The 20,081-nt window shown below is 45.8% G+C and overlaps 1 protein-coding gene across 2 annotated transcripts in view; it reads right to left on the bottom strand.

Moving 5' to 3' along the window:
• LOC111146978 (FERM, ARH/RhoGEF and pleckstrin domain protein 1) overlaps positions 1–20,081 on the bottom strand; it is a 274,223-nt gene that overhangs the window by 177,152 nt on the left and 76,990 nt on the right. The gene's annotated exons all lie outside the window — the stretch shown is intronic.

Raw genomic sequence — 20,081 nt, 5'->3', positions numbered from 1 at the left:
TTGAAAGATGTGTGGCAGAATTACCTACAATTTACCATTTTTAAGTGTATAGTTTGGGGGAATCAAGCACATTCTCAGTGTCACCATCCATGTCCCATACATCACCATCCATGTCCCATACGTCACCATCCATGTCCCATACGTCACCATCCATGTCCCATACGTCACCATCCATGTCCCATACGTCACCATCCATGTCCCGAACTTTTCTTCATCTTACAAAACAGCACCTGTGCACCCAGGAAACACCAACTCCCCATCCCCTCTCCATCCAGTTCCCGGCAACCGCCCCTCTCTGTCCTGTCTCTGTCTCTAGCATGCACACAATTTGCAGAGCTCCCCTGGTTTCAAACTCAGAATTAATAACATAATACCAAAAAACCCTCCCTCAGATTCCAAATATTGACTCATTAAAAGACAGTATAACATATGTCTTCAATTATGCAATAAAAATACCACCATTTTAATAGTTCCATAGAATTCTATATACAAATAAACAATCATTTAAGTGAACTTGTGGTTTTATTATCATCACTTTCATGAAAGCGTTCGATAGACTTATTTCTGTTAGATCTCTAAGAGCACTTCCTAGAAATGAAACGGCTGGGTCAAAGCTAGCACATTTTTAAGATTTTTGACCAGTTGCCAGAATGCCCACCAGAAGGGCTGTTGCTTTAACTTTTAGTGAAGCTTCTCATATTCAAGTAGACTCTGAATTTGGGGGTTGGGGAGGGAGGCTAGGAGAGACTCAAACAATGACAGGGTTCCCACTAAACACTTGTACTCCCGACCCGTCCTTTTCTTGAAGTTATGAGAGACCTTTTCCACGTGATCTCTGCCTGACACAGGGTATAAGAAATCTACAAAGGTCATGAAAGCTCCTGAGCAAGGAATCAGATTTTCTAAAGGGTTTTCTTTCCCCCGTTAAAAAAGCTGAAGATACAACTCTGAAAGAAAACTGCTACGCAGAAGGCTTATAAAACACACAACCAACAAGCTACAGATTTCTGTCTCATTACTAATATTTTTCAAAACCAACCCAAGAAGCAAATGCAATTAAAAAGAGCACGGTCTTGTAATATTTTACGTTATCAGCAAATCAGCGTATTTAATTACACAAGCAGCCATTTCGCATTTACAAGAAACACTGCAAAACCAACAACATCTTATGTTTTATGTTTTACCTGTTTATTGAGCTTGTTGAGGGTGGCTGAAAGGAGCCTAAAAAGAGCACTCTCCCTTTGTTTCCCCCTTACACCCAAAATCTCATTTCTCAAGTAAAGCCAAGTTTTCTCTGGTTTTAGAGAGTTACCGTTTCAAAAATTTCTCCTGTGGCTTTTCAAGGTAAAACTTTTTTATTTACATAAAGGAGGGTGGGGGGAGGGAGGAGGGGAAGAGAGGGGGAAGGGGGAAGGAGGGAGGAAGAGGGGGAGGGCAGGAGAGGGGGAAGGGAGAGGGAGGGAGGAAGATGGGGAGGGCAGAGGAGGAGAGGGGGAAGGGAGAGAGAGGAAGATGGGGAGGGGAAGGGAGGAGGGGGGAAGGAGGGAGGAAGGAGGGAGGGAGGAGGGAGGGAGGGAAACAGATGCCATAAAAGAACCTTTGTACTGTCTCCAGCTCCTTCTTTGGCCCAGTGGCACAAGGGAGCAACTCTTCCCCACAAGGTGGTTCCTGAAAATCGCGTGGTTACTTTCCCCATCTCCCCACTGCCATGCGTTATAGGAACATATGTTTTCATTTAGAGCATTATGGATATTCTCTAGACAGTCAGTCTGTTGAAAAGAAATTAATCCCAGCAGTGAGCTAAGATCCTGAATCCTCAGCAATTTCTTGTGAATCCTCGGTAAGGCTATTTATGCTGAGGCCGGAGTTGAGTGTGTGAACAGCTGACCGGGGCTAAACCATTATGCATCAGGCTTCTCCGGCTTAAGTCTTTCTGCATTTAGAGCAACACAGGCAGAAAAACACCTTTCTCGTTAATAAATGCAATACAGAGACAACAGACAGAATTCCTACAAGAGCTTCGTGTCTACATCACAGAGACTGAATGCCTCCTTTTTACTGAGCACCTACTGTGTGCCCGGAATCACCTAACTTCAGAGGTAAGATCTAGGTCACTTTGCAGGCACTTCGGCCAACTCACATGGCCTGCTGTTGACACCAGAGACTCACCGCGGGTGAGTGGTTTGTTCCGAATCAAGTTGTAAGAGTGGAACTAAGGGCTGACTGCTTCTCTCACTCGAAACCCCAAACGGAGTTCATGACAAGATGGCTGTCTGGGGATAAGGAGGAGGGCCCAGTGCTTTTCCGGGATGCCCAGGCATTACCAACTGCCCCTTCAAATCAACACTTTGCCCCGACCCTGAGAGGTCCCCCAGAACAAGAGGTAGGCCGAGATGGTCTCAGATCACAAACAACTGAACGATCACGAGGACGGGAGAGGAAGTTATTTTCAGAGATGCTCATAACCAGTGGATAAGCCCCGTTTGGAGGGTTGTGAAGAAGGAGACAAAACCATGGATCGACTTGTTCCAAATCCCACTTCCAAAATGTGCGCGCACACGCTCACCCACACACCACGAGGAATTCTGAGCTCAAACCCAGAAACTCTGCCTCCGCCCAGGACTCAATCTGTCAGCCCAAAGGCACCACGTGGCCCGGTCTCACGAAAGCGTGCTCTGAACAGAATAGGAAGGTCCGGTGGGAGACGGGTAAGAGCAATGCACAGGTGCCTTGGGAAGTGAGCCCGACGTGTCCTTGTCTGTGACCTTGGCCCCCGCAGCAGCTGACGCAGACAGAGCGCGTCAAGAGCCCCATGTCGTTACCACGTACATGAGCTCATTTGAGCCTCACGACCACATGCGAGCGAGACGCTCTCGGCCTTGGGTCCCACTTAAAGAGTGGCAGCAGCTGGATCTGAATCTGGTTTTTGCTTCGCATCAACATCCTGACGTCACCGTGGAGCCTTATCATTGTGGAGCCAGATGGGGAATATCTGACTCAGAGGGTTGCCATGGTCATTTCCTGAGATCGATTCCGAAAGCGCTCTGCAGCCGCCCCCAGAGACAGCTCCGACCGCCCTCGCCGCCCTTCTTTTTCTTCTTCTCCTTCATCATCATCATCATCAACATCATCGCGATCTGCAGCAGCAGCAGCAGCCGCATAGCAAGGCCAAAGGGCTCAACTCAGGGCTACGGCCAGTAAACACTTCCCAATAGTCTTGAACGCTTCCAATTATTTTCATCTCCCTAAGCGCCCTATCAAAGATTAGAAACTTCACATTTTTCCTTGCCAAACTTGGCCTGAAAATCACTTTTGTTGCAGCCTAAGTCAATACACAGCTAAGAATTCATCATGCCCTGCGCGTACAGCGCCCGTGCCAACCTCTGGAATTCTCCCGACTCACCACCAAGGAGCTGGTCTTACTTTGATAAAAGCTCCTCTGAACTCTTGGGTCTGTGCTTGCCAAAATCCAGCTGAAAAACGGTGGTGTCAAACAATTTGGAAGCGTTCTAAAACTAATACTGAGAATCGGGGCCACTTGTATTTTCCTCTTAAGTGTGAATTATCACGAAGGCTCCCTGAGTCATGGACTTGGCTATTTGGGCAGGCTCAAAGAGAACTTTCTTCAAAGACCAATGCCAGATACTTCCTTGAAAACAGCGACTTACAGTTTCAGGCCTTTGGAAGGCTTGGGATGAAAGATAAAAGTTTTCAAATGTGTTGCAAAGTATTAAGTCGAGAGATGGCTTCTATTATTGGAGGGCAGCCTGTGGACGCGGAAGTTGAGAACATTCTGTCATAACTGAGGGGTAAGGCCTGCCGAGACAGCTCCCTTGCCCATTTGCAGAGGTACTGTTGGCTTGTCTTTAGGTTCATGTCAAAGTAATGGGACAGAATCATCACTGTGTGTGTGTGTGTGTGTGTGTGTATGCGTGTGTGTGTACACACATATGCTGTGCACCCACCCGTGCACTGGAGGGCAGGAGAGAGGGGGATGGAGGTGGGGAAAATCTTCTAATACCAAAACCCAGACCCTACTCTTTGGAAAATGCCATCATCGTTGGATAAATAAGTAAAATTCAGGTAATAAAACCTTGTATCAAGTCCACTAAGGAGATCTGGACATTGACTGGCTAGGGACAACATTTCAAGTCTGTAGTTACGGAGTGATAACCACAGGCACTCATTTTCTTTTCCCCTTGTGTTTCTCACACTGAATGGTCGAGAAGTTGGGACAGACCCAAATGATAAAATGATGTTCCAGAAATGATTTCTGAAAACATTCATCTGACAAGAAAGTCCCTCTAAACTCTACTATACATCCTATTAAATTATTTAAAAATATATACAATTAACGATCTGGCTATCACAATCTAGTGTCTTCTCTTGGTGGATGAGGGACCTTATCAGGTCACATTACCTAATGTGTGAACTTGAGGGCTTTTTGTCATTGTCTGTGCCCTATTCCCCAGGAGGAGGCTTTCCATTAAACTGAAGAAAACCATCGCCATATCTTGGTTAAAACCACCTTCCAAGTGTCCTGTGGCATTGGCAAAATCTTGGATAAGGAGGAAAGAGAGGTCCTGGCCCCACTCTGGCTACCATTAGCTAAATGACCCTGGGCAAAACCATTATCTATTTGAGACTCACTTTTCTCATTTTGAAAAAGGGGATAAAGGTTTTTAAAAGTCACCCAAGTTCATTTTCCCAAAAGGACATTTTGATATTACCTTTCTTTTATGATTATTCAAATACACATTTATGCACTTGTCATAAATTAGAAACTTCGTGCTATATGAACATTTTTGTATTTATTCATTTAATCCAGAAACATGCATTAAATCCCTGTTATGTCCCAAGCACCATCCTTGGGACTAGGAACAGACCAGAGACCAGAATCCACACAAATTCTCTCCTCCCAGTTAAGTGGAAAGACGGGAACCGAGTACATTATTAAGAGACCAAACACGCTATTGTTTAGAGTTGTGTGCCAAACTTTATAGAGAAACAAGGGAATGATTAACATAACATTTAGGCCCTGATGACTTCTGTGGGGAGGGAGGGTGAGCAATGAGGAAGGGCCCCACTCCGGGAATGTTATGTTTTTGAACTTGCATGTTCGGGTTCTTATTCATTAAACTATACTTAACCACATTTTATAGCCTCTTTTGCAAATATGCCATATTTTGCAATCTAAAGTTTTAAAAGATCACATAAGAAACAAATCATGTACAAACCCAAAAGACCGGCATTATAAAACAGTGCTTTAGAATCTAAAGCATTCAAAACATAAATGGTTTCAGATTTTAGGGTAAGAGCTTTGATATGATTGGAGGGGACATTTTAAAGAATCATATTTCAGTTGTTTTAAGCCTCCTTTTCAAAGTACCAAAGTTTTTCAAATTAAGTCAGTGGAGAGCCCCCATTCTGGGTGTTTGGGAGTCACTGGTAAATCTCATAAATAAATTTACGCTAATGTATTATTTAATGTATACAAGTCACATACTCTTTCCTGAAATGCATCTCCATACCAGCAGCTGAAGAGCTTGAAAACTTGCGAACAACAAAAATTAGGTTTTCAAAAAGGTCAGCAGCCTAAACCCTGCTTCATTCTGAAGACTTCTAAAAGACATCTGGGCAAGGAGCTGTCAAACATCACATATGTAAATTGAAAGGCTAGAGGTGGGTAACCAGAGCATTCATTTCCCACTGGAATTTCCTTTTTTAAAAACCACCACTGGAAACCGTCATTAAGAAACACTGCTGCTTCAGGTTTTCCTTTGGTCTTTTTTCTTCCGGAACATTCAAGACAGGTACAAACACAAGGCTCTTGTGATCTTTCTTTCACAGACATACATCTGGTTCCTTTTCATATAGTGCTGTACAAGGTACAGCACTATATGGCATCAATCATTTCCATAGCCAAAGAATTTATGTGTCGTCAAAGGACCATAGTGTGGATGGATAATGGGTGTGTGTTGGGGTATGGGGGTGGACCATAAGATTCCTTCTACCACAATATCACGGTCACCATAAGGACTCAATGGAAAGTTATTTTTAATGCTACACTCCTTGAGCAAAAATGAAGAACTCTTCCCTAAATAAAGGGCTCAGAGACCGGCCCTTGTAAGAAGGGCTTTGTATTATAAATGTTTATGTTCTTACCATGTCAAGGAAAAGAAATGCCATACCATCAAAGATACCATTTTCCCCCAAAAGTCCCTGAAAGATTAACAAGGAACAAACATGCTTGCCTACTTCCAAAGGTGAAGTTGTCCCGTAAAAATCCATCCACGCATCCCCTGATCTGTGTCATTTGTGTAAAACCTATCTGGAAATTCCTATTTCTCTGCTTATTAGCGGTTCTATGAAATACAGCACAAAGAACACAACAGCTGGACTTGGATGTTCCTCCAATCGCATTACAGTTGATGCTCATTCTTTGCTAGAGTCCGTTCTGTAAATGTGGTGCTTAGGTAGCAAATACTTAACCACTGCTCCTGGGCAAGAAACAGGGTTGGGTTCCTAGAAGCTTCTGGTCACGGCATTTTCATCAACCCATCAATGCGTAACCTTTGTTCAATGTCTTTCTGTGTAAAGACACCTTATTCCACATCTATTGTTCATTAATTAACACTGACCTCATGACCAACAGCACCGTAACTCATGCCCAAACAAAGCTCATGTGACACACGTATTTTCTAAGGCACCTCTCAGCATTCTCGTGGCTGGGAGCACCAGGGGCTATTCCATCTCTACAACTGGGGGCCATCTGATCCCGCGAAATCACCAGTAAAAGGCACAGAAAGGTGGAGAAGGTGTCATTGCCCAGACCATGAGAAGGACAGCTCTTGATAGTGACAACTGAAACCAAAAGGCAGCGCATCTCGTCTAACCTCCCCTCGGAACACGCACAGTGGGCGACTCCAAGTTCTCACCGCTGCTCTGTGCCCGTCTGTGAATGATCTCGGAAGCAACACAAGGAGTGATGGGGGGTTGGTAACAGATAAATTTGAGGGAGTCTGTGAATTTGCAAATACCAGAAGATCGGCTGTAGTTTAACAAGTCCCACCGACTCAGCCCATCGCCAACTTTAACAAATTAACACCTAAACCTAAAAATGTTTCTGAAGGTTTTTTTGATAATTTCTAAAAATATACCAGGTATTTCTTGACACCATTCCAGCCTATAATGGAACAGCCTAATGCTTTAATACCCATAAGAAATTCTTCCTTGCATGAGCCACCTGCCTTGAGAAAGGCCACTCATGCCATCAGCTATGCAGACAATGTCATCCGTCCTTCTTGCGTCTGCTACAGAATCTCTTTCCACCCAAATACAGTATAAAGAGCTCAAAACTCACAGAAGGTTCCAAACACGCAGAACTGGTTATAGTTCTAGGTATATAACCTACACTGGACCCACACTAGAAAGAGATGTGCAAATGACACATTACCCCGTTATAACGAGACTAGGTTTCAGGTTGGGATAGGGCGTGCCCATCCACCTACTGAGAGAAGACCGTCCAAGGAAACGGCCTCTGTGACACGGAAGGTGTTGAGGGCTTGTGTCATTATGTAACTACCTTCGATCCTTTATAAAGCTCGGGGAGCAGGTATAATCATCTGACCTTTGCTCTACCCCCGCAACTTCCCCCAGGGAATTTCTCTCTGCTGCTTCTGATTCCCACAGAACCCCACTTCTCTCCTGTTGGATGCTTTTCCCTGCCGTCACCCCTCATGCATTCAAACTGCTCTGGGTGGCCATCCCCCTCCCCGTATGCCCTACCCCGCATGGCTGTGGGTAGGGACAGCACGTAGCTGTCACACAGAGCAGTGGCCTGTCCAGGTAAGTGACCCAGCCTGGCCAGGTAGGGCCCCTCTGTGACTTTCTGAAAGATCGGTTAAAGAAATCATGCACGGGTACCAAAGTGGGCCAAACCTTGTCGGCTGGGTATGTGGAAGGTTGCACAGCCACCATCAGCCACACACCTCGAGTGTGACACCATGACCAGATGGCTGGCATCGTCTTCCAGGTGTGCAAAGGAAAGGCTGTCCCCTTGAGAAGGCAGGTGCCTGGGACACAAGGAGCCCCAGTTCTCAGTTCTAGGCAGAACACACAGATCAGTAAGCAGCTGGATTCCTAAACCTAATTAACAATTAATGTTCCATTTCAGTGCTCTGGTCTAGAAAAACAATGACAAAGCCTCTATTCACTACAGTTCTGGGTTCCTTAGGTGATGTCATTCTGTTTGTTTACAGTTAAAGTACCTGGTTAAAATTAAACTTTTTTAAATACCCCCTTATAGCATTGTTTCCGTGTGTGTCACTAAGGACTTTGAGCTCTTAAAATTATCCCCATAGAAAAGGGAGGGAACAGAGTACGTAAACACACACATGCACACACTAACCCCACCTGACTTTTGAGAATTCACTAACAAAATTACAGTCACTTTTGCTGGACAAGAACTAAAGACTCTTTCTCAAGTTAAAAGAATAAGAAGGCTAATAAGCTTATTTTCCTGATCTGTCCTTGATAAAGAATTTGTTTCTAAAGTTATAAGAGCAGGATGCATCTCTGTTTTCTGTGTTATTTGAAATTGCTATTGTCAAGTAATCATATGATAGCTTTGTAATTACAAAACAAGTTTTTCTTTTAAAGAACTGTCCTCTTAACCCCAAAAGATTTCTCATGAATTAATACCGACATAAACATCTGCTCCTCTCCCTAGTTCAGGCCAAACCATCCACTTTACTCTGGGAAGGAAAGCTGGAGGAGACTTTTTAGAAAAAAGCTTTGAGTTTCCACAAGTAGAAAATGTCCCACATATTACTCTAATCATCTGTTTCAATTACAGCGGTTCTTCCTTTATTGAGGTATTATGATTCTGTCATAAATAAAACATTGAATACCGGAGCTGAAATTTTTTTGCATCCAAATTAACTTAAAAACATCCTACAAAATGCTTATCAGGAAATTGGAAAGACAAACAGGAATTAAAGCAGATACTTGGGAGGCACTTGGCGGGGGGCTCAGTTAGTTGAGTGTTCGACTCCTGATTTTAGCTCAGGGTCATGATCTCAGGGGTCCTGACCCCCTCATCAGGCTCAGCACTCAAGGGGGCATCTGCTAGTCCCTCTTCCTCTGCTCCTCCCCCTGCCGCTCACAGGCCCACGTTCTCTCAAATAAGTAACTAAAATCTTTTAAAAAGGTAGATACTTGGTTTTAGTAGTCTAAAAAGCTTCACAATTAATAATCCATTATTTGAATTTAAAAATGAGACGCAAAAATTACTGCAGCGTTCTCAGAACACGGCAGTGTGGGAAACAAGGTGTTCCTTTTACATTTAAAAACTTTCAGGAGCTGAAGTGCAGTAATCCCAATTAACATTTTAAACTAATGAATCTAATTAAGAGACCATAGGGGAAAGAAATGGTTTTTAACTTCCGCACGAAGCAATAAACGAAACTCCTCTCTTCGTTCTAATTTATGTTAGGAATAAAAGTGAATCTTCCCCTAGCATCAAATACCACACAGCAGAAAGGTCTCCTTGGCTCCCCGCCAAGAGGTCCCCAGTCTGGGAGAGCCCAACCCCCCCCCCCCGCCCCCGCCGCGGGAGCGGCAGTTATAAGTGGGTCAAGTGCGTGGGCTTCACTAACCTGAGAGCCTATCTCCACCCACGGCCACCCAGCAGAAAAACATGGTCACATTAACGTCTTAATAGAACTCCAGCCACCACCAGACATCTTCTTCAAACGAAATAATGAAATAGGACTTTGAGTCTTAACTCAGTAGAGTATCAGCAGCTCTTTGGCGAATGCTACATCCTGAGCTCCCACTTCAAATCCAATTTATGTAAGAAACCGAGCCTTTGGTCCCGGAGTGATTAAAGCAGTCCTCTCCAAACTCTTCAATTACCTGCAAATGGTGGTTACGTGCTTGGGCCACAAAACCATCCACAGGGATCAGGCGCTCGGAGGACGGGAAAGAGACAGCACAGTATCCATAGAAGGAAGAGAGCAAATGTTCCTTCTCTGGGAAAGCCAAACTGCCAACCATCAGCAGAAAGTCAAGGTCAACTGTATTTCCATCACCCAATTTTGTACCTGATTCTATTTCACTTTAAAATCGCACAAAATTCTCTGGTACTTACATGAATACATTAATGAAAGGTCTCTCTGAAATTTTAATCAACCTCAAATCAACCCAAAGGATCATCATCATTGATATTCAAGGTGGGGGGGGGGGACTCTAGAAATAAGGTGCTGGGGTGGGGGGAGGGAAGGACTCATTTCTTTTGTAATCATTTCCTAACAGGACTGTAAGTTTCATGTACCCTAAAGAGGTTGTTTAAAATGACCCTGAAATCCAACATACATGAACAGGGGTAAAAATGTAAAACCCTCTACAGCAGCCAACACTGAAATCAATTTTAGGTGGTTTTTGTTACAAAAATAACTGACGGTCAACACAGAGGCCTTTTATCAAGGTGGGCGGGGGGGTGGGGAGGGAGGCGGAGGGCGGGGAGACTGACACAGAATTATCTAAAAGGTCAATGCAAGGGGCGCCTGGGTGGCTCAGTAGGTTAAAGCCTCTGCTTTCGGCTCAGGTCATGTTCCCAGGGTTCTGGGATCGAGCCCCGAATCCTGCTCTCTGCTCAGCAGGGAGCCTGCTTCCTCCTCTCTCTCTCTTTCTCTGCCTGCTTCTCTGCCTACTTGTGATCTCTGTCAAATGAATAAATAAAATCTTTAAAAAAAAAAAAAAAAGGTCAATGCAAGTTATACAGATTTTTTCCCCATGGAATACAAGAACACAGTAGCTCTGGGTGGCGGATTCTTTATCCTACAGAACTTGTCAACACCCTTAAGATGACAGCATCTCTGGGTGGCTCAATGGGTTAAAGCCTCTGCCTTCGGCTCAGGTCATGATCTCAGGGTCCTGGGATCGAGCCCCGCATCAGGCTCTCTGCTCAGCAGGGAGCCTGCTTCCCCCTCTCTCTCTGCCTGCCTCTCTGCCTACTTGTGATCTCTGTCCCTCTGTCAAATAAATAAAATCTTCTAAAAAAATAAATAAACCTCAAGTTCTGCCCACGGAAAATACCCTTTAAAATGTAGCAGCTTGGATTTCATGAAGATACACATTTAAAAATTTGAATCTCTAAAATCTACGTAAAGAGAATATTAGTCTCTCACGAGCTTTCACGCATCAACACGAAGTATTCTTAAGTTGTGTTTTTATGATTTTTATATCTTTGGAACAAAGGAGACAGGCACATACATATCCAGTAGGAAGAAAGTCTACTTTCTAATTTATAATATATATATTATAAATATACACATACATATATATAATAGCATCGACACCCACTGAACTTATACTAAGTCCAGATTTTTTTTTAAAGATTTTATTTATTTATTTGACAGAGAGAGATCACAAGTAGGCAGAGAGGCAGGCAGAGAGAGAGGAAGGGAAGCAGGCTCCCTGCTGAGCAAAGAGCCCCACGTGGGGCTCAATCCCAGGACCCTGAGATCATGACCTGAGCCGAAGGCAGCAACTTAACCCACTGAGCCACCCAGGCGCCCCCTAAGTCCAGATTTTTAAGAATCTTAATATTCAAACTGGCTCCCCCTGAAATAAGTTTCCTATTCGGCTAGTGCATGTATATACTACTATTCCAGACAAAAGCATCTAGAAAGGCAGTTTTGATGTGGATAGCAGACGCGAATTTTCTCTGTTCCCTTAGGGGAGGGAAGAACACTCAAGATATTTATATATTTAAGAAATATGTGTCTTTGATCGATCTTGCACGAAACGTTCAGGGTGGTCCGTGCAAAAACAGGTCCTGCGTAAGCCAAAATGACTCTAAGCAGAGCCTGTCACGGCAAGACACGTGGCAGCATTGCTCCCGTAAAACAGAAAAATAAACAAGCTGTATGGCAAAGAACAAACCAGAGGTTTGTATTTTAGGCCAGACGTATGGAATATGTACCCCACTCCCGCCAAAATAGAGGTTCCTCTCCTGTTTCTGTGGAGTCCAAGCCATCAAACCGAATGTGCCAGTATGCAGGGCACCACCCATCAAAACTGTTCAATACTTTCTCCTCCGCTGGCAATTCTCCCAAGGGTCCTCCGGGCCCAGGCCAGCAAGCACATCGTAGCCATCTCTGGAAACACCCTGGGCTCCCTCCTCCCTGCCCACACACTGGGGCGCCTGGAACTCTGCCCGCTTTGTCCAAGGCTTTTTGTAAGATTTCACTTGGGGCTTATCTGTGGCAGAAACTCACCCGCATCCCCAAACTCCACTCCAAACTCTTCACATAGCCTGATTCTACATTCCCACAGTGCTCATGAATGTCCTTTATCTCATCTTCTGATCCTTCATATATGTCCATGTTTTGACACTCTCACTGTTCATTGATCGTGTGTGTACATAGAGGGTTAGAACTCTCACTAGCAACAGCAATGTCCACCACAGCCAAACTATGGAAAGAGCCCAGGTGTGCATCGGCAGACGAATGGATAAAGAAGATGGGGGATATGTAGAAAATGGAATATTACTCAGCCATCAAAAAATGAAATTGTGCCATTTGCAAAGATATGGATGGAACTAGAAGGTATCATCATGCTAAGTGAAAAGTCAAGCAGAGAAAGACAAGTACATGATTTCACTCATGTGGAATTTTAGAAACAAAACAAAGGATCATAGGGGAAGGGAAGAAAAAACCAAAGCAAGACGAAATCAGAGGGAGACAAACCATAAGAGACTTTTTTTTTTTAGATTTATTAGAGAGAGAGTGCGCAGGCACAACCAAAGGGAGTAGCAGGCAGAGGCAGAGGGAGAAGTAGGCTCCCCGCTGAGTAGAGAGCCCGATGTGGACTCAATCCCAGGACCCCGCGATCATGACCTGAGCCAAAGGCAGATGCTTAACCGACAGAGCCATCCGGGCACCCCACAGGAAACAAACCAAAGGTTGCTGGAGGGGAGGGAGGTGAGGGGATTGGGTCACTGGGTGATGGACATTAAGGAGGGCGTGTGACGTAATGAGAACTGCGTATTACAGAAGACTGATCTCACTGATCTCTACCTCTGAAACTAATAATACATTATATGTTAATTGAACTTAAAAAAAAAAGAATCCTTCCATCCTCCCTAGGGCAGAACTATCTTGTCTTCTACTTTCTTCCTACTGATTCATCCTCTAGAATCCTGTATACTGTCTGTGATCATAGAGTCATCTCCCATGACTCACAGTACGTCAAGGGAGAAAACGCAACACCTAATTTTAAGAGAATACCGGGTTTCCTGATTATACACTATATACTTTTCATTCCGCCCTTCCCCCAAGGCCTTTTCCTACCTCCTCCCATCCTAAAATTTTCACCATGAACAAAGAGGTGGTGGAAAACTGTACAAAAGCAACTCTCACACTCTGGGGTCATATCCGCCCATATGGGGATTTTGTGTTTAATTAAGGTTATCATTGTCTATCGAACAAGAGGTAATTTCATCACTCAGGGAGTGTTTCATCGCCATAGGCTCACCCCCACTGGACAACTCCTATTTTCCTCCAACCCTTCTCGTCAAATGGTTTCTTTCCTTTTTACCCGGCTCTGACATTTTTACTTTCCACCAAAAGACCCAGGGTATCCACTACCAAAAGATTTCGTACAATTACTCATAATTTTGTTAACTTGCCGATCACAGAAATCCGTGCTGGTTCCCTTTTTATTTGCTTATTACCCAGCAGCCCTGCACCTTCACCCTCCTCTCACAAAGCTCCAAGAAGGGGCGACACATCATTTTTCCACAAACAAGAAACCCACCCCCTTCTCCCGCTCAGCCCCAGAACGCCACTCGAGCGATCGCCGTGGAGACAGATTACTCGACCTTCCCCTGGCACTGACCTTTCCAAGGCCCCGGACCGGAGCTTTTTTTCCCATAATTTCACATTCCTGTTTTTAAAACAGGAATCAAAAACGTCCATCGGGGGGCATCTGGGTGGCTCAGTCGTTAGGCGTCTTCCCTCAGCTCAGGTCATTATCCCAAGGTCCTGGGATCGAGCCCCGCATCAGGCTCTCTGCTCAGTGGGAAGCCTGCTTCTCCCTCTCCCGCTTCCCCTGCTTGTGTTCCCTCTCTCACTGTGTCTCTCTCTGTCAAATAAATAAAATTTAAAAAAAAAAAAAAAACGTCCATCGGCCCCATGATTAAATTCCTGCTATAATCATCGGACTGGCCAAAGGACCTCCTTACCCTCAGCCCATGGCGATCCAGCCCCAGACAAAGGAGGAGATGGACGAAGCCCCAAACGACGTGGGACGTGGGGGCTCTCTCCACCCGAGGAAGCAGAGACGCTTCTCCTACGTACGCGCCTGCCTCAGCCAACTTCCCTCCATAGAATGATCCCACCACGGTGGCACCCTCCTTCCCCACCTGCCCCCCCTTCCCCGAAGGAAGAAGAATCTCCTTCCTCCTGATAAGGTGTCCTGTCTGGTGAGACACTGGGGTCAACCCCTTGGCAGGGAGCCAGCAGCCTCTCGGTCACCCTTTTCTCTTCCCTTCTGGAAAAGCTCCAGCCCAGCACAGACAAGCACTACCATGCCCCCAGGACTCCAGATGGGCATCTAGCTTGGAGCTGGAATCCGCTCCCCTCCTTCCCCTTGACACTTTGTCTTAACTTTAGATGACCTTGCTCTCCTCCCGCACCATCTCCCTGAGCTGCCCCTCTCTAGCCAATGCCATCGGCCATCCAGTGGTCCAGCCAGGAATGAGAGTTCTGGTCTCCCCGGCACCCCCGGGCCCACCCTAGTCCTGTGCTCAGCTCCTGCTGAACCCCCCCCCCAGCACAGACTCCAGCAAATATCCCTCCAACATTAGTGCCTAACCTTGACCTCTGCCTTTTTTTCACCATGGAGGACCAGCCCTTTAGCTCTGATTAGATATCTTCTCCGAAACTACTTAAAGTTATCCCATGGCCCAGAAGTCACTTAAAATAACTAAAAATGTTAGGTCTGACGAACAACAACTTTGTCGATGCAGTGCTGCCATCGAGTAAGGACACTCAGGTCCAGAAACGGCTTGAACTGCAAGCAATAAGTGGGCTCCAGGGGAAACTCTTGGCCTGGGAACCTTTGCTAACCCTGGGGGACCAGGGCCTTTCTGGTTTTTATGATGGGGATAAGGGAGAGCAACACCCCCAGGGCCCTGTCCTGAGCAGGTGCCAAACAGACACTTACACCTAACTTGGCACATGTTCCCTATGGGGCCCTTTCGTAACATGATAAAGATTTCAAGCGTCCCACTGTACTGAATCCTGGTTAATTATTTTCCCATGGCTGCAGAAAGGCTTCAAAAATGCATCTTTGGACTGTTGGCGGCGTATCAGCCCATAAGGAAGTACATTTCTCTAGGAGGATTAAAAGGTAAGATCTAGTCCATACCACTAATCCAGCATTCCCAGACGAGGAAGCTGAGTTTTTTCCCCCAGAAAATAACAAAGGCAAAAGCAGGCTTTCTCGATTACCTGCTTCACAATACAAGCAGGATTTTAGAAATGCACGTAGGAAATGCTGGCAACGTTTATGCATTTTCTCTTCCAGTTTTATTTAGTCTCTGACCAGACAGAATAGGACTCGATTTATGGCCCTCTGTGGCTTTAATTAAATCCAGTTTGGAAGATTTTTTCCTTAAGTCTTCAGACAGGTGGCACTTAGGAAGAAGTCCTGACTTAGCAAAGTCAGTTTTTCCTGGCTACAAATTAAGGTTTTTGAAAGAAAAAATGCCATTGGATTGAGGGTTAAGGTTCAACCAACTTTTACCATGCTTTGTTCTTCCAGTATACAGTGAGTTTACTAATGAATTAAAAAAAAAGGGGGGGGGCTTTTGTGAACCCAGTTACAAAAGACCACATATGGTAGGATGCCATTTACATGAAATGTGCCATCACAGGCAAACCTGGAGAGACGCAAGTAGGTTAGTGGCTGTCAGAGGCTGGGAGGAAGGGTGTAGGGAGCGACTGCTCATAGGCATAGGGTTTCGTTTCGAAGGGCGAGGAATATTCTCAGAAACTGACTGGCAATGGCCACGCAACAACTCTGCAAACGCGCTAAAACCCACGGAATGCTACATCCTTTGAGTGAACCCTTCGGTTTAAGAGTTACACGAAGCAGTTTTAGACACGGGCCTGGCTGGGGATGTAGGGGAGGGGCAAGGGGTACTGTATCAGGAATCAGGTCTCCGGGCGCAGGACCAAGCGGCTCTGCCGCCCAGTTGCACAACCACGGGAACAGACTTAACACTCAGCTGTGCACTTGAAAGTGACAAAGGTGATAAATTTAGGTTGAGTAGGTTTTTTGGTTGTTTTTTTTTCCCCCACTTTCCTTTTGCTACAGTTGTAAATTTCAGAAATTGATTTGAAAGGGAAAGGGGGTGCCTGGAAAAATGCCATCTGATTCAAAGCTGCTGTCCCACGTTCTGTCTCCTGCCTGGACACAGACCTGGCCTCCACGTGGATAGGGGCAGCCTCCCTCCTCCCCTCCAGCACCGGTCTGGCTTTACCACTTTACCACATCCTAGGAGTTCCTACACATCAGAACTAGCAGATGCAATCAAAAGGTCACAGGCAAATTACTTGAGCGTCATCTCTCCTCCAAGAGTACCCTGGCAAGTCCCAGTGGCTTTCTGAGGCCTTCTTTCCATGAGACTGTGATACTAGATGCTGTGGGGCTGGCGGTCTGGGCAGTAGTAAGTGCCTCTCGAGGGAGAGGGAGGCAGGAGGGTCCTGCACAGGGAGACCCACAGAAAGTTCTCATAAAATTGATGCCCAAAATTGATGCATGTGAAATTCTGAGCAGCTACGTGACGCGGCTGAGCAAAGACAGGGACTCCCTGCCAAATGCTGAGTCCGCGGGACTCCACCCCCTTGCCACCGCCCTGGACCCCAGCAAGCTCCCCAGCCTCTCGGCACCAGACTGGTTCACGCAGATGGGAACAGTCACAGCACCTCTCTGGGAGCTCAGAGCACTACTTACCTCTGTGGGCCAAGCTGTCATTATTCTTGTTGTCATTATTAAGCAGTGTGGTTATTTTTAAAAATACCGTTCTGTCCATATGTTGAATTAGTCTGCTCAGGCTGCCTGACAAGCTATCAGAGACTGGGTGGCTTCAACAACCCATCTTTATTTCTCCAGGTCTGGAGGCTGAAGATCAAGATCAAGGTCTGATCAAGGACATCCAGCTCCTGGTAAGCACACTTTTCCTGGCTTGGGGATGTCCCCAAATGGTGGATGGAGGGAGGCCGAGGAAGCACTCTGGGCTCTCCTTTTAGGACACTAATCCAGTCCGATTCTTCTTAGAACCTCATTGAGCTTTACTTACTTCCTTATATCAACACATGGCGGGGGAGGAGGGGGTAGAGGTAGAGCTTTAATGCAGGAATTTGGAAGGAGACCTAATCCAGCCCATAGCATATATCAAGAAGAGTAAACTACCAGCTATGGGTTGTGTGCCAGGCGAGAGTCACAAAAAATAGTTCAGTCTATGGCCATACATAGGAGACAACTTTGACCACCTGGGTAAAGGACACACAAATATACTCCTTAAAGATGCAAGTATAGGAATCCTCTACACCCTGCTTCCTTACTTATGAAGACTGGATTCAGAATTTATTTACACAGATTTCTAACAGCATTTGCCATCTGATGTTCCAGAGAGTGGATTAGAAGTAGCAAATCGGAGGCTTAGAAATAAATGCTTCTAGGTCCAAGAACAAAGATGAGTGACAAGAAGGAATAACTAGCCAGGTCTTGGGAAAATTTTTTCAAAGACTGACCCATCCACTTGAAAGTAAGAGCAGGATAATTTCGTTCATGTTTTCTTTGTTCAGTATGAGTTGAGGGACCTGTTATGGTTGACTCGTGTCCTCCTAATATTCCTATGTTGGAGCCTGAACCCTGAAGACCTCAGCATGTGGTCTTATTTGGAAAGAGGGTCACTGCAGACATAAGTAGTTAGAATGAGGTCCCACAGGAGTAGGGCAGGCCCCTCATCCAGTAGGACTGGGGTCCTTAGAAAGATGGGAAATTTGAACACAGGTGCACACAGAGGGCTCTGCCGTGTTTCTGCTTCCAGAAGCCAAGAACAACCAGAAGGTGGGAGACTGGTTGGAGGGTGCGCTTTCCCCGGCACCTTCAGGGCAGTATGGACCTGTGGACACCCTGATATCGGACTGCCAGCCTCCAGAATGCTTTGTAGGTACTCCATCCATCCACCCAGGAGATTGAAGGCCAGGCTCTACTGAAAAGAGTAACACTCTAGATTGGAAACTGTTCTTTTGGACTTGGAGAGTATGATGATGAATTTCACATATCAACTTGACCATGCCATGGGGGGCCAAGGTATCCAGTCAAACATTATTCACAGTGTGTAAGCGAGGGTGTTTTGGAAGAAGATGAACATTTAAATCAGTGGACTGAATAAAGGAGACTGCTCGCCCCCATGTAGGTGGGCCTCATCCAATCAGTTGAAGGTCCCCTCCTCCCCCACCTCTTCCCCCCAAGAAAGAGGAAATTCCCTGAGCCTGACTGCCTTCCCACTGGGACACCAAGCCTTCTTCCTGCCATCAGACTCAAACTGAAGCTTTGACATTCCCAGGGCATCAAGCCTACTGGCCTTCAGACTAGAACTTATACCATCAGCCCTCCTGACTCTCAGGCCTCCAGATTCACACTATGCCATCACTAAGAACTCATGCCATCAGCCCTCGTAGGTCCACCCCAGCTTGCCAGTTCACCCTGCAGATCTTGGGACTTGCCAGTCCCCATAATCATGTGAGTCAACTCCTTATAAATAAACTTCGTTCTATATGCATATCTATACACATCCTACTTCTTTTGAGAACCCTGACCAATGCAGGCAGATCCGGCAAGGTCCTCAGTGTCATTATCTTACAGTGGGGAGAATACTGCCCTTCTGGAAAGTTGAGTAAATTAGAGACAGAGCAGGCTGAAAGCTAACAAAGTTCCAGGCTTGGTTGATGGGAAACCAGAGTGGGAGGCTGGAGGGAGGGACAGGGGTGGGAAGGGGCAGCTGCTCACCACCACCAAATCCACACCTACACAGAACACAACGAGGTACAGGCAGTGACGCTCCCGCATGGAAGCAAATGCCATCTTTTAAAAAGCCCAAATGGGTATAAATACATTTGTTAGCATAAAACAAGAGACAACCCAAGAGAAAGAATTACAAAGGCCCAAAACACTAAAAATAGACATCAACAGCCCTAAAAACCCAAGGTGTGAGACATCACTACAAATGACAACTTGAAACACCATTTTGACAGAAATTTTAATATATCCCAAAACACCAGATGTGAAAGTACAAACAAATGAGTTCTAATGCTGTTAGGAGACAGGTACTTAGGTACCTCGACCATAAAGAGAGCTTCCTTCTCCCAAGGCCCAATAGTTACTATACACACCTGTAAGAGGAAAACAGGTGTGCACCCTATCAGAGTCTACTGCAGAGAACCTTGTTTACTTCCTTATTGCTGCTCTGCCAAAGAAACGATGAATTTCACTTTCTAGCATGCTGCACACCAGCTTCCTGGAACAAACCCTACCACTGGAGAGGCTAACAATACTAGATACAATGTTAAAGTGATCTTTTCAGCCGGCTTGCTAAACTAGCAAGAAAGCAGAGACCCGAAACAGAAAGAATGGGGGACCCAAAGGGCAGCCAGAGTCCCCAGTGGAGCTAGGTCAGAAGCGGGACGGGCCTTGTCCACACGTGGGAGGGAGGTCAGAGAAGGTGGGGAGGAGGGTGCTCCCAGGAGCACCGGGGTCCCAAGCCAGCCATTCCCCTCACCCATGAAGGGGTCGGGCTCAGATACTTCCCGGAGTGCCCAGATCCCTGCCGCTTTCAACTTGGAAGATACGATCTCTAAACCCTTGGTACTTACCACATTGGGTATTCTTAAAAACCAAAGAGCTTAATTAACTAATGGCTTTAACCTGGGTGGCTCAGTGGGTTAAACCTCTGCCTTCCGCTCGGATCATGATCTCAGGGTCCTAGGATCGAGCCCCGC

Source organism: Enhydra lutris, unplaced genomic scaffold (assembly GCF_002288905.1).
Source record: "Enhydra lutris kenyoni isolate GAN:26980312 unplaced genomic scaffold, ASM228890v2 scaffoldscaffold15, whole genome shotgun sequence".
Taxonomy (NCBI): Eukaryota; Metazoa; Chordata; class Mammalia; order Carnivora; family Mustelidae; genus Enhydra; species Enhydra lutris.
Note: the sequence above shows the minus strand (reverse complement) of the source record. Positions and strands in the feature narration are given on the sequence as shown.